Raw genomic sequence first — 15205 nt, forward strand, 5'->3', positions numbered from 1 at the left:
TTTCTTTCTTTCTTTCTTTCTTTCTTTCTTTCTTTCTTTCTTTCTTTTTTTTGAATTTTTCTTCTTTCCTTTTTTCAACCAACATCTTATCAATTCCTTTTTAAAAATATTTTTTAATTTTCATTTTTACAGTCATATTCTATCCCTTCATTGTATTAAGCCTTATTTCTTGTATATATGTATAAGTTTTTCTTACTTTAAAATTTTGGGATACAGTTTCTTCCAACAGACCAAAATATACCCTAAATCTAGTGTATGGCTTTGTTCTAGTTTCCCACTTGATCACATTCTCTCCTTTTTTTTTTTTTTTTTAATTTTTCTTCTTTCTTTTTTCAACCAAATTCTCATCTTATCAATTCCTTTTTTAAAATCTTTTTTTTAAATTTTCATCTTTACACTTATATCCCATCCCTTCATTGTATTTACCCTTATTTTTGTATATATTACAAGTTGTTCTTTCTTTAAAATTTTCGGAGGCACTTTCTTCTAACAGACAAAAAAAAAAAAAAAAGCCCAAAATCTAGTGTGTGGCTCTGTTCTATTCACCAGCCTGATCATAATCTTTTTTTTTTTTCTTCTTTCTTTTCCCCCTGGTTTTGGGTCTCTTCTGATTTGTTTAGTGTGTATTTTTCTAGGATCCTCATTATCCTTTTAGCATTTTGTTCTCTCATTCATCTGTTCTTCTCTGTACAAAATGACAAGATGGAAAACCTCACCTCAAAAAAAAGAACAAGAGGCAGTACCAACTGCCAGGGACCTAATCAATACAGACATTAGTAAGATGTCAGAACTAGAGTTCAGATGATGATTATAAAGATACTAGCTGGGCTTGAAAAAAGCATAGCATATACTAGAGAATCCCTTTCTGGAGAAATAAAAGAATTAAAGTCTAACCAAGTTGAACTCAAAAAAGCTATTAATGAGGTGCAATAAAAAATGGAGGCTCTCACTGCTAGGATAAATGAGGCGAAGAGAGAATTGATATAGAAGACCAAATGATGGAGAACAAAGAAGCTGAGATAGAGATAAACAACTACTGGATCACGAGGGGAGAATTCTAGAGATAAGTGATACCATAAGATGAAACAATATTAGAATAATTGGGATCCCAGAAGAAGAAGAAAGAGAGGGGTAGAAAGTATATTGGAGCTAATTATAGTGAGAACTTCCCTAATTTGGGGAAGGAAACAGGCATCAAAATCCAGGAAGCACAGAGAACCCCTCTCAAAATCAATAAAAATAGGTCAACACCCCCACATCTAATAGTAAAACTTACAAGTCTAAGAGACAGAGAAAATCCTGAAAGCAGCTTGGGAGAAGAGGTCGGCAACTTACAATGGTAGAAACATTAGATTGGCAGCAGACCTATCCACAGAGACCTGGCAGGCCAGAAAGGACTGACATGATAAATTCAGAGCACTACATGACAAAAATAGGCAGCCAAGAATACTATATCCAGCTAGGCTGTCATTGAAAATAGAAGGAGAGATAAAAAGGGTCCAGGACAAACAAAAACTAAAGGGATTTGCAAACACAAAACCAGCCCTACAAGAAATATTGAAAGGGGTCCTCTAAGCAAAGAGAGAGCCTAAAAGTAACATAGACCGAAAAGGAACACAGACAATATACAGTAACAGTCACCTGACAGGCAATACAATGGCACTAAATTCATATCTTTCAACAGTTACCCTGAATGTAAATGGGCTAAATGCCCCAATCAAAAGACACAGGGTATCAGATTGGATAAAAAAACAAGACCCATCGATATGCGGTCTGCAAGAGACTCATTTTAGACCCAAAGACAACCCCAGATTGAAAGTGAGGGGGTGGAAAACCATTTACCATGCTAATGGACACCAAAAGAAAGCTGGGGTGGCAATCCTTATATCAGACAAATTAGATTTTAAACCAAAGACTATAATAAGAGATGAGGAAGGATTCTATATCCTACTTAAAGGGTCTGTCCAACAAGAACATCTAACAATTGTAAATATCTATGCCCCTAACATGGGAGCAGACAATTATATAAGCCAATTAATACCAAAATCAAAGAAACACATCGACAATAATACAATAGTAGTAGGGGACTTTAACACCCCCCTCACTGAAATGGACTGATCATCTAAGCAAAAGATCAACAAGGAAATAAAGGCTTTAAATGACACACTGGACCAGATGGACTTCACAGATATATTCAGAACATTCCATCCCAGAGCAACAGAATACACATTCTTCTCTAGTGCCTATGGAACATTCTCCAGAATAGATCACATCCTGGGTCAAAAATCAGGTCTCAACCACACCAAAAGATTGGGATAATTCCCTGGGAAAATAATATTTTCAGACCACAGTGCTTTGAAACTAGAACACAATCACAAGAGGAAGGTTGGAAAGAACTCAAATACATGAAGGCTAAAGAGCATCCTACTAAAGAATGAATGGGTCAACTGGGAAATTAAAGAAGAATTTAAAAAATTCATAGAAACAAATGAACATGAAAACACAAGTGTTCAAAATCTTTGGGATGCAGCAAAGGCAGTCCTAAGAGGAAAGTAAATAGCAATACAAGCCTTTCTCAAGAAACAAGAAAGGTCTCAAATATAACCTAACCCTACACCTAAAGGAGCTGGAGAAAGAACATCAAATAAAGCCTAATCCCAGCAGGAGAAGAGAAATAATAAAGATCAGAGCAGAAATCAATGAAATAGAAACCAAAGAACAGAACAATAGAAACCAAAGATCAGAGCAGAAATCGATGAAATAAACCAAAGAACAGATCAGCAAAAGTAGGAGCTGGTTCTTTGAAAGAATTAAGGATTGATAAACCCCTGGCCAGACTTATCAAAAAGAAAAGAGAAAGGACCCAAATAAATAAAATCATGAATGAAAGAGGAGAGATCACAACCAATACCAAATAAATACAAACAATTATAAGAACATATTATGAGCAAGTGTGTGTCAAAAAATTAGACAATCATCACTTCTCGGCCTTTTGGCTAAGATCAAGTGTAGTATCTGTTCTTATCAGTTTAATATCTGATACGTCCTCTATCCGAGGACAATATATTAAATGGATTTTTGGAGCAGGGAGATGGAATAGGAGCTTGCTGCATCCACTCCACGCATTGACCTGGTATTGCAGTACTTCCAGGAACGGTACACCCCCTTGGGGGAAATAAACCGGTTTCTAAAATAAAAAAAAAATAAAAATAAAAATTAGACAATCTGTAAGAAATGGGTGCATTCCTAGATACCAAAACTGAACTAGGAAGAAATAGAAAACCTGAACAGACCCAATAACCAGTAAGGAAATTGAAGCAGTAATCAAAAATCTCCCAACAAACAAGAGCCCAGGGCCAGATGGCCTCCCAGGGGAATTCTACCAAACATTTCAAGAAGAATTAATACCTATTCTTCTGAAACTGTTCCAAAAAATAGAAATGGAAGGGAAACTTCCAAACTCATTTTATGAGGCCAGCATCACCTTGATCCCAAAACCAAAGACACCATCAAAAAGGAGAATTACAGATCAATATCCTTGATGAACATGGATGCAAAAATTCTCAACAAAATACTAGCCAATGGGATCCAACAGTACATTAAAGAATTATTCACCACGACCAAGTGGGATTTATTCCTGGGCTGCAAGGTTGGTTCAACATCTGCAAATCAATCAATGTGATACAATACATTAACAAAAGGAAAAACAAGAATCATATGATCCTCTCAGTAGATGAAAAAGCATTTGACAAAGTACAGCATCCTTTCTTGATCAAAACTCTTCAGAGTGTAGGGATAGAAGGTACATCCTCAATATCATAAAAGCCATCTATGAAAAACCCACAGCAAATATCATTCTCAATGGGGGAAAAACTGAGAGCTTTTCCCTAAAGGTCAGGAACATGTCAGGGATGTCCACTATCACCACTGCTATTCAACATAGTACTAGAAGTCCTAACCACAGCAAGCAGAAAACAAAACAAAAAAATGGCATCTGAATCAGCAACCAAGAAGTCAAACTCTCACTCTTTGCAGATGATATGATACTTTATGTGGAAAGCCAAAAAGACTCTACCCCAAAACTGCTTGAACTCATATAGGAATTCACTAAAGTGGCAGGTTATAAAATCAATGCACAGAAATCAGTGGCATTTCTATACACCAACGACAAGATAGATGAAAGAGAAACTAAGGAGTTGATCACATTTACAATTGCTCCCCAAACGATAAGATACCTAGGAATAAATCTAACCAAAGAGGCTAAGAATCTGTACTCAGAAAAGTATAGAATACTCATGAAAGAAATTGAGGAAGGCACAAAGAAATGGAAAAACATTCCATGCTCATGGCTTGGAAGAACAAATATTGTGAAAATATCTATGCTTCCTAGAGCAATTGACATATTTAATGCAATCCCTATCAAAATATCATCCACTTTTTTCAAAGAAATGGAACAAATAATCCTAAAATTTATATGGAACCAGAAAAGACCCTGAATAGCCAGAGGAAGATTGAAAAAGAAAAGCAAACATGGTGGCATCACAATTCCGGACTTCAAGCTCTATTACAAAGCTGTAATCACCAAGACAGTATGGTACTGGCACAAAAACAGACACATCGATCAATGGAACAGAATAGAGAGCCCAGAAATGCACCCTCAACTCTATGGTCAACTCATCTTCCACAAAGCAGGAAAGAATATCCAATAGAAAAAAGACAGTCTCTTCAACAAATCATGTTGGGAAAATTGGACAGCCACACGCAGAAGAATGAAACTTGACCATTTGCTTACACCACATATGAAAATAGACTCAAAATGGTTGAAAGACCTCAATGTGAGACAGGAATCCATCAAAATCCTAGAGGAGAACACAGACAGCAACCTCTTCGACCTCAGCCGCAGCAACTTCTTCCTAGAAACATCACCAAAGGCAAGGGAAGCAAGGGCAAAAATGAACTATTGGGACCTCATCAAGATAAAAAGCTTTTGCACAACAAAAGAAACAGTCAACAAAACCAAGAGACAACCGCCAGAATGGGAGAAGATATTTGCAAATGACATATCAGATAAAGGGCTAGTATCCAAAATCTATAAAGAACTTCTTAAACTCAACACTGAGAGAACAAATAATCCAGTCAAGAAATGGGCAGAAGACATGAGCAGACATTTCTGCAAAGGAGACATCCAAATGGCCAACAGACACATGAAAAAGTGTTCAACATACTCGGCATCAGGGAAATACAAATCAAAACTTCAATGAGATACCACCTCACACTAATCAGAGTGGCTAAAATTAACAAGTCAGGAAACGACAGATGTTGGGGAGGATGTGGAGAAAGGGGAACCCTCCTACACTGTTGGTGGGAATGCAAGCTGGTGCAGCCACTCTGGAAAACAGTATGGCAGTTTCTCAAAAAGATGAAAATAGAGCTACATTATGACCCAGGAATTGCACTACTGGATATGTACCCCAAAGATACAAATGCAGTGATCTGATGGGGCATGTGCACCCTAATGTTTATAGCACCAATGTCCACAATAGCCAAACTGTGGAAAGAGCCTAGATATCCATCAACAGATGAATGGATAAAGATGTGGTGTGTGTGTGTGTGTGTGTGTGTAATGGAAAACTATGCAGCCATCAAAAAGATGAAATCTTGACATTTGCAATGAGGTAGATGGAACTAGAGGGTATTATGCTGAGCAAAATAAGTCAATCATAGAAAGACAAGTATCATATGATCTCACTGATATGAGGAAATTGAGAAATAAGACAGAAGATCATAGGGGAAGGGAGGGAAAAATGAACAAGATGAAACCAGAGAAGGAGACAAGCAATAAGAGATTCCTCAGGAAACAAACTAAGGGTTGCAGGACTGGAGGGGGGTGGGAGGGATAGGGTGCCTGGGGAATGGACACTGGGGAGGTTATGTGCTAAGGTGAGCACTGTGAATTGTGTAAGACTCATGAATCACAGGCCTGTACCCCTGAAACAAATAATACATTTTATGTTAATTAAAAAAAGAGTTAATACATGTCAAGAAAGCAATGAATAAAAGGAGTTGTGTGAAGGAGATAATTCCTGTGTCAACAGAAAGGGTAGGTTAGAAATGATATTGAGGAGGGAGTATAAGGCAGAAAGTACAGCTGAGGGATGATGCAATGGCAGTGGGATGAGGCCAAGTTGAAGATTGTCAGTGTGGGGAGGAACAAGAAGGAAAGAGAGCAATGAGTCTGAAATTATTCAGGAGCCTTGCCTTACAGGATTGTGTAGGTAAATAATACAGAAGAGACAGGTTTCAGAGGAAAAATGTTCAGGTTTATACTGATTGAGTTCAAGACATAGTGCACAGTGTATTGGCTTGTCACTTCCTCATCCCTATACCAGGGTTTGAATTATGGCTCCACCACTTACTCTCTGTGATGCCATGGGCAAGTCTCTGAAATTCTGTGCCATAGTCTCCTCATCTAAAGTGAGAGTAATGATAGTGTCTACATTTTGAAGTTGTTTTCAGTATTTTCTTATATATATATGGAGAGAGAGCATGAGTGCGAGTGGCAGAAGGGACAGAGGGAGAGGGAGAGAGAGAACCCCAAGCAGGCTCCATCCATGCCCAGCATGGAGCTGAACTCGGGGCTCAATCTCAGGACCCTGAGATCATGACCTGAGCCGAAATCAAGAGTTGGACACTTAACTGACTAAGCCACCCAGGAGCCCCATAATTGTTTTCAGTATTAAATGAATTCATTGTCTATAGCTATTATTATTGTTATTATTATTTTATATGGATGCTCAACAATCCCTTATCTAATCAATCACTTTTCCCAACACAGCTTGAACAAAAAGTAGTATTTGGCATCTTTCTGAATTTGTGCCTGTGTTTAAAACTGATAAAAAGCAATAACTCTATAGTATAAAATATACATATTTAATTTGAACATATTTACTTTTTGCTAAGTAAATGATTCTGCTTTCTCAGTTCCTAATCAGAGTTATTTGATTTCTTTTATTTCTGCTTTGCTGTATAGCTGACATCCTCAGGAAACTCAGTTGGAATGGTTATACAATAAAGTCAAATTCCTCAAATTAGAATACATAGGTTTTTTTCAGAGATAGAATATAAACACTTTTTACAAAACTTTTCTCTTCCCTCTCTCTTCCCATGGTAACATGGCATATTTATAGTTCACTCTGTCACACTTCTATTAAGGCAACAAATTTTCTCTTAGCTGTTTTGTTTTGTTTTGTTTTTACTTCCCTGTAAAAAATATTTTCTTATTGCTCTTTTTTGATTTATAAATTTTAGACCTTATCTATATTTACTTGCTGCTATTATATGTTAGGATTACATATGTTATATGTTTAATACATTACATAGTAATACATTATGGTATATAAGGATTCTGTTCTGTTAACTCACCCTGCCATTTCTCCTCCCCCAAGAATTAACCTCTAGGTAATTCTATCAAATGTTAAATATAAATATTGTTAATTATAGATCAAATGATATACTCATTATCTTTCCTTTCTTTAAAACTTGTTCAACTTTTTAATATTTCACTTGTTTTGTGGTCTGTGTGCCTGAACTTAATTTTCCCTGATAATTCATAGCTCCCCATTCCCCCAGAAGTATCTTTCCCAGAGTACTCCGTCTTTCTATCCTGCTCCAATTTGGACTGTTTAGTCTTAAGCACTGTTACATATCTGTTATCCTCAGACTCTCCGATAATGTATTTAATTTTTCTTTTTTTCTAAGATTTTTATTTATTTATTTTGAGAGAGAGAGAGTATGCACACAGGAGAGGGAGTGAGCATGAGCAAGGGGGAGGAGCAGAGGCAGAGGGAGAAGCAGAGAGCCTGATGTGGGGGCTCCATATGGAGCTCCAATGGGGAACTGGATGTGGGGCTCTATCCGAGGACACTGGGATCATGACCTGAGCCCAAGGCAGACGCTTAACGGACTGAACCATCCAGGCGCCCCTCTCTGATAATGTATTTATTGCTTCCTGGATGTCATATGTTTCTCTTTTTTGCTTCTTTCTTTCCTTTTTAAGGAGTAGTCTCAAAGGAATTAGTAGGGCATTCATGGAATGAAAAACTTACAATTTTTCTGACTACTTGCTTATTGAGAATGTTTTTAATTTAACTTTTATTTGATTGACATGTTGGTTGAATATAACATTCTAAGTTAAAACTCATTTCCTTCCAGAATTTTAAAGTCTTCTCTTGTCCTCCATCATCTATTGCTGCTTTTAAAAACTCTAATATAGGGGCTCCTGGATGGCTCAGTCGGTTAAGCCTCTGCCTTCAGCACAGGCGATCAAGCCCCATGTTGCGATCTCTGTTCAGTGGGAGCCTTCTTCTCCCTCTCCAAGCCACTCCCCCTGCTTATACTCTCTCTTTGTTAGTAAATAAATAAAATCTTAAAAAAAAAAAACCAACTCTAATATAATTCTAATTCTTCCCTTTGAATTTTTCTGGGGGGTTTTGATATTTCTTTATTCATTATCTTTAGAAGCTTTTGTAGCTTCTTTTTATTCTAAAGATCTGATATCTTATATCAGTATGTGTTGGTGTTGGCATTTTTTATTTGTGGTGCTGGGGGAGTATTTGGCCACTTCGATTTGGAGGAGGATGCTCTTTAATTCTGCATAGTTCTGTGCTGGATTCTCTATGGCCAAAGCAATAGCATCACAACCACTTTCTACTCTCTCCTGTGCATGGTAGAGGAGAATGATCAAAATCCCTTCCTGAGACAGCTGTGACAGATTCCAATCTGTCAATGAGAGCCACTCCAGGGAGAGTTGCATGCACATTGGGCAAATGGTAAACTTTTTCTTTTTTTAAGATTTTATTTATTTATTTTGAGAGAGAGAGAGAGAGAGAGCGCAGAAGAGGGGGAGGGGCAGAGGGAGAGGGAGAAGCAGGGTCCCCGCTGAGCGGAGAGCCCGATGCAGGGCTCCATCCCAGGACCCCGGGATCGTGACCTGAGCCGAAGGCAGATGTTTAACCAACTGAGACACCCAGGTGCCCCAAACTCTTGAATCAGGGTGGCCAACACTAAAATCAATAGCAGTGATCCACCTTCTGTAAGATTCTTGATTTATAGTAACTACCAGGCGAAGCTTCTGAGGATCACCCACTTCGGCAGCTGAGTCTTGTGAGCAGGGAGTTGAGGCTTTCAGATGCCAGATATTGCCTGAAAATCTCCAGCCTCTGTACTTCCAGAGTAGCAGCGGATAGCAAAAGTGGTTGGGGCTCATGAGAGTTCTGAGACTCGCAGTAGGTGCATGGAGAGCTTTTGGGTATCTCATCTCCTCTTAGCCACATTTTTCCTGTACCACTGTGCCCCCTTTTAAGGGCTGTGCACATCTCTAATTTTCTGTATTGAAAAATTTACTACTTGGAATATCAAAAATAGCTTGTTTTTTCTTGAATAAGTTTGGCTAAGACACCTTCTTTTGCTGTTTCCTTGATAATCACTTTCTTTTGATTGTCGCTGCCTACACTTTTTAGAATTTCTGCTTTTCCATTAATGGAATTCTTATATTGATGCACTTTATTTATTTTCTACTTTTTCATTTCTTTATCTTTTGGTTGTACACTTAGGAAATATTTTTTTATTGTGTTCTTTCATCATTTTAGTGCTTTTCTTTATTTTAGCTCTCATCTTTTTCTTTTTTTTCTTAGACTGTGCCAGTGGAGGGGGAGCGGCAGAGGGAGAGAGAGAGAAAGAATCTTAAGCAGGCTCCATGCCCAGAGTAGAGTCCAACTTGGGGAAGGATCTCAGGACCCTGAGATCATGGCCTGAGCCAAAATCAAGAGTCAGACACTTAACCGAATGAGCCACCCACACGCCACCTACTGTCATATTTTTCATTTTGAATAGTTATTTTCTGATCTCAGATTGGTCTCCATAGCTTCCAATCTTTTATAAATGCTATATCATTTTCAGGATATTTAATTGTTACAATTTTTTTGGTGTTTACCTTCTGTTCCCTGTATGTGTCTTTATACCCTTCCTTAGTCCCCCCCCCCCCCTTTTTTAAGTTAGTGTCTGTAGTATGGGAGGCATTCCACAAATATTTGATCCTTGGATTACCATTTAAAAGTGCAAAAGCTCAATGGAAGTTGCATTGATGGGGCTGGTGAATAAATGGATTTTGATAAAAGTTGCTCAGTTACAGAGCTGTCTTTTAAAGGATCCTTAATTGCCATTATCCAGAGAACTTTCTTGGCACTTAGTTTTGTTGGAGAATAATTGTCTCTTCTCCCCCAGGGGCTAATACTGGCTAGAAATTTTCTGTGAGTTAGAAAGGGGAAGCCTGGGGTCCTTGTTGTGAAATGTGCCAAATTTAATAAATCTCCTGTTTCTCATCCCATAACTCACTCCTTCCATCTGCCATGGCTGAGGTGCCTGAAAAGGGGGGCATAGGTTGTTCAATTTCTGTAGAGAATAGATTACTAGTCTTATGCCTAGGTGGCATACTTTAGGCCAGACTCCGATATGCCAAGTATTTGCAACTCCTGAGTCTCCTTTGGTGTTTTCTTAAAACAAACAAATTATAGTTTATCCCTTTTCTGCTCTGCCTATCTTTTTACCACCCTCTGTCTCTTTTCTATCTTTTAAAAATGTAGTTATCAGCTCCTTTCCACTGAAGTCACTTCTCCCATTTTATTTGAACTTGTAGTTTTGTATCTTTTAAATTCTAGATTGTCTTTTTATGGAGGACTTGGGAAGGAAAAGATAAATGCATATGGTTAATCTTCCATGTTCAGTTGGAAATCCCAGAGCCTATTACTTATTCACTATGATACACTGCTTTACAGTGCTACTTATTCTGGGGAGCAGTAGAGGAGGGTAGAGCAAGGACTGAGGAGAACAGAGGTTAAACTTGACAAGGAAATTCCTTTTTTACTATGATTAGGCCTATTTCAGATCAACTTAGTGTAAATGCTCAATCTTAGAAAAATTTTCTTTTTATTCTTATTCCATAGAACAATTGAATGTAAGACAGCTGGTGGACAAGTCTTATGTAATTAGTGTCCATTCTATTGTGCTGTATTCTCTGGGCCTATGTGGTGCCATCACTTGCCCAGCCTGCGCATCCAAATGCTGCTGAAGTCAAAGCAAGTAAAATCATATCTGTTCTCTGTTCTCCTGCATCAGCACCATTGGAACCATGGAAGCCTTACCTAACACACATTACTCTGCCATTTCTTTGTGGCTGCTGATGCCCCATGTTGGGATGTGTGGACCTTGGGTAGCAGTTTCTACCTGGAGCTGCAAATAGGAAATTAGAAGAGTTGTCCTTTCTCAGGTTTTCCCCAAGCCTATTAAGACTTTGAACCTGCCACTGGAATCAGCTTCCTAGCATCTCACCTCCTAATAATACTATTCCTTGATCTATTTGTCAATAGTGGAAGAATACTTATGTTTTAAACCTTTTCTGTTCTTTTTTTATTTTATTTTTTTGAATAGGCATCTCTCTTATACTCTGTGTTCTAGTTACCTATGACTGACAATAGTGTCCTTTGTTCTGAACTGTCCAGGCCTAGATTAAATATGTAAGAGAAGCTGAGAAAAGTGAAAGAATACAATAAGATAAAATGATATAAAATGACATTCATTATTATATCGTTTTCATCATGTATCAGCTATTCTCTTGCCTGCTCCTGATTTACACATGAGAATCAGGGCAATCTGTGAGCATATATTACCTCTCTTAACCCAGTAATGCACAGATACTTGCTTCTAGATTTTTCTTCACATTAAGGTGTTCATCATATCTTCCAACTTATGGGGATTTGCCAGTGTTTTTGTTTTTTTATCTTGTTTCGTTCAGCTGCAGTGGGTGGTTGGAAGTTTGGGAGGAGGTGATAAAAAGACATTCTGCAGTTTGCATCACTTTTTAATTATATATAAAATATTGTTTAATTTTTTTTAACTTAGAAGCAAGTACTTGGCATTTGACTTGTCTGAATAATTTTTGACAACTTCTTGTAGAATACACCTCTAACAATTTGAATAGAAGAGACTTGAGAAAGAACAGAATTTATGAGTGTTCTTAAATTATTTTTTCTACCATGTCTGTTAACTTTCTATAATCTATACTGTAGAGTGACTCCATTAGATTTCATTCCATCATATTCAGTTTTGAGAGCCAATTTTCTTTCATGTTGCTAATGTGCTACAGTTGAGTCACATGGAAGGTAAATATAAGGAGGTCAGAGTTTATTGTACATTAGCTTCCTCAACTGAATTGTGTAAAGAAATAAATAAGAATAGTTTCCCAACTTGAAAATTCTTTATAAACCACTGTATTGTGCATCCAAAAATACATAATAGAATATACAATGATTGCAGTTGTACGATTTTATACTGTTAGTATTTAAAATGTACAAACACCATGGTACATTTTCATTCATTCTTTTTTTCTTTTTCATGTTCTATCTTTGTGCAATTTTGATCAAAGTAAATTACATTTCTTTCTGAATTTTCCCTTGACTTTCTAGTGGGCAGAACGCCAATACTACAGTTTAAATAAATAAAAAACTTCCCTCAAAGTGGGAAAATCAGAAATACATGCTGTGTCTGGTAGCAGAATTAAAGTCTTTTAAGTGTAGAAGTTGAATTGCTTCTTTCTTAATCACAATATTAAAGTGTGTACAATTATTAAATCACAATGGAATAGATATGAATATTTTACTTACATCAAACACTGCCTGCAGTATGCTTGAATAGGTATTTCTGAAATATTATGCAAAAAAGAACCTAAATTATTTATTGAACTCTTCAAGTGTTTAGTGTTTCTGACTATAACAAGGTACTATTGTTTATTCACAGTTGTCAACTTTGGATTAATTCAAGGGTTAATTATCCGTTTTATGATTTGTCCATATGTCCCTCCTCCTTCTGTCTGCCTGTTGACCATCTTATTTGATGGCACCTGAACCATGGCATATAAAAGGAACTAGTGTTAGATGAAATGCAGTATGCTTCTATTAAGTGTAAAATGCCTATATGAAAAGGTTGAATAGTACTAGAATTGATTTTTTTTAACTTGGATCTGAATTAGCCTGTAGTCACTTGTTAAATGTCATATCGAAGTGCATTTCTGTCAACAATGCTCTCTGAGGGCGCCTGGGTGGCTCAGTTGGTTAAGCGACTGCCTTCGGCTCAGGTCATGATCCTGGAGTCCCTGGATCGAGTCCCACATCGGGCTCCCTGCTCTGCGGGGAGTCTGCTTCTCCCTCCGACCCTCCCCCCTCTCATGTGCTCTCTCTCATTCTCTCTCTCTCAAATAAATAAATAAAATCTTTAATAAAAAAATGCTCTCTGAGAAGAATTTTTATTACTAATAATGACAATAAATAAATTGAATTTGTTTTCAAGAATGAAGATGCACTTTGATATATTATTTTAAAAATTTTTATTGTTATGTTAATCACCATACATTACATCATTAGTTTTTGATGTAGTGTTCCATGATTCATTGTTTGCGTATAACACCCAGTGCTCCATTCAATACGTGCCCTCTTTAATACCCATCACCAGGCTGACCCATCCTCCCACCCCCCCTCCCCTCTAGAATCCTCAGTTTGTTTCTCAGAGTCCATCATCTCTCACGGTTCGTCTCCCCCCCCAATTCCCCCCCCCCATTCTTCCCCTCCTGCTATCTTCTTCTTCTTTTTTTTTTTCTTAATATATATTGCATTATTTGTTTCAGAGGTACAGATCTGTGATTCAACAGTCTTGCACAATTCACAGCCCTCACCATAGCACATACCCTCCCCAATGTCTATCACCCAGCTACCCCATCCCTCCCACCCACCACCACTCCAGCAACCCTCAGTTTGTTTCCTGAGATTAAGAATTTATTTAAGCACTATAAAACAAGCTATTTAGTCATTTAAAATTATACATAACAATTCTATGTGTGAGAAAATGATTACACTACACATATTCCCTTATCCATGTGTTGAAATTTTTAAAGAATTTTAGAATTTATTTTATTTATAAGGGAAAATATAAATATTCTTGCTTTAGCACAAAGAAAGAATTAGTATTTTTTTTCTGTAACACAGAAGAAGGAAATGAAAACACAATTATCTTGAATAATCATCTAAACCATTTGGTGGCAGCTCACTATCTGGATGGCAATAGATTCAAACCTGAAGATAAAAAATGATACCCTTTTAAGTCCTGAAAATGTTTTGTATCTCCATTTATTTGCCTAACATTAAAAAAAACCCCACAATAACTAGGTTTTTGTAATGCTTTTTCATATTACATATTCCAGGTTGTGGCTGCTGTGCGTTAGTTGATTAATCTTGATTAAGTTCCCACTCCCTTTAGTCATTTGAGTTTGGTACCTCAGCGTCAACTGTTGTTAAATTGGAATGCCAGGAGGGAATGAACAAATATGCCTGGTTTTAGCTCCTGTATTTGGGAAGAAGAAGGGGTTTTGAAATCCCAGCAGTTACATTTCTCACGGTTTAAGTCTTCCCTAATGCTAAGAAATTGTTTTCTCCTTAATATGTACCTGTTCATTAAACTATACACCCGGCCAAGAATGATTATATAACAGCTATGCATCAGTATCACTCTGAAAAATTAGCTTATCTGAGTCCAACATATGTCTTGAGATTTTATTTTATTAGTTAATGTGAGGAAACTCATTCTCCGAATCATTTTGGTTAGAGAAAATTTGGTGGCAGTGAGAAGACCTTGACTTTTTTTCTCCCCCCACCCTTGAATTGATATTTATTGTGGTAGGGCAAGCTTTTATACTTACCTTTTCTGTTTCATATTTTTCGACTGTAAAATGAATAAAGTCATAATTACTACCTGCCTAACTTAAAGAGTGTTATAAAAGTACATGAGATGAAAGCCTTAAAACATTTTGATCTCTTTAGATCAAAGGTACTTCATAAATATGAAGTAGTTTTATATTTTTAAATTAAGTTGAATAGGGTGTACATTATATCTAAATCATCACTTACCACTCCTTATAAATACAAAATAATCTAATTAACTCAGTAGCCCTTCTACTTTTGCTTTGTGAGATATGAAAAGACAAAGGCACCCCTCAACATAGAGAAGATTAAGCTCCTGGAATTTTAGAGGGGAGATAGCCTTCTGCTCTTTGCTATTCCTAGTGTATTTGTGCGATTACAGTTAAATAATCTGGTCCTATAGC

At 37.1% G+C, this 15205-nt stretch overlaps 1 non-coding gene across 1 annotated transcript; it reads left to right on the forward strand.

Annotated features, from left to right (window-relative positions):
- The first annotated feature begins 2976 nt into the window (after positions 1-2976).
- Positions 2977-3167, forward strand: LOC118022583. The gene has a single exon (XR_004682515.1). It is a non-coding gene; the product is annotated as a U2 spliceosomal RNA (small nuclear RNA).
- Positions 3168-15205: the final 12038 nt, after the last annotated feature.

Source organism: Mirounga leonina, unplaced genomic scaffold (genome assembly GCF_011800145.1).
Source record: "Mirounga leonina isolate KUSES-001 unplaced genomic scaffold, KU_Mleo_1.0 Mir_176, whole genome shotgun sequence".
Classification (NCBI taxonomy): Eukaryota; Metazoa; Chordata; class Mammalia; order Carnivora; family Phocidae; genus Mirounga; species Mirounga leonina.